This window comes from Sinocyclocheilus anshuiensis, unplaced genomic scaffold (assembly GCF_001515605.1).
Source record: "Sinocyclocheilus anshuiensis isolate Anshui unplaced genomic scaffold, SAMN03320099.WGS_v1.1 scaffold194, whole genome shotgun sequence".
NCBI classification, from domain to species: Eukaryota; Metazoa; Chordata; class Actinopteri; order Cypriniformes; family Cyprinidae; genus Sinocyclocheilus; species Sinocyclocheilus anshuiensis.
Genome location: NW_015546074.1, coordinates 1714557 through 1714904, shown reverse-complemented (window position 1 = coordinate 1714904; position 348 = coordinate 1714557). Strand labels below are relative to the sequence as shown.

Below are 348 nucleotides of genomic sequence, written 5' to 3'. Positions count from 1 at the left end.
TTAGTCTTTGCAACTTTACAGATCTTCTTTATGCACCAAGAGCTTGTAACACTCCAAAGGAAAAATTTAAATCGCATCATATGACCCCTTTAACTAAACACTGACACAAACTAGTCTAACAAACATACACAAACACTCACACATACATACACATGGGAGTTAAAGTGGATGACTAAAACCAGAGAATGCAGCTATGGAAAATGGAGTCAGTTAATTCAATTCAATTCAGTTTATTTGTATAGCGCTTTTCACGATACAAATTGTTGCAAAGCAACTTTACATAAAATTAAGTTTCTACAATATTTAGTAGTAGCTTATCAGTGGTGACTGTCAGTTAATGTACATATG

At 33.3% G+C, this 348-nt stretch overlaps 1 protein-coding gene and 1 long non-coding RNA gene across 2 annotated transcripts in view; one reads left to right on the top strand and one right to left on the bottom strand.

Moving 5' to 3' along the window:
• The window catches only part of LOC107699812 (uncharacterized), a 13561-nt gene that overhangs the window by 2825 nt on the left and 10388 nt on the right, over positions 1–348 (bottom strand). The gene's annotated exons all lie outside the window — the stretch shown is intronic.
• LOC107699811 (4F2 cell-surface antigen heavy chain-like) overlaps positions 1–348 on the top strand; it is a 10005-nt gene that overhangs the window by 3968 nt on the left and 5689 nt on the right. The window lies entirely within an intron of this gene.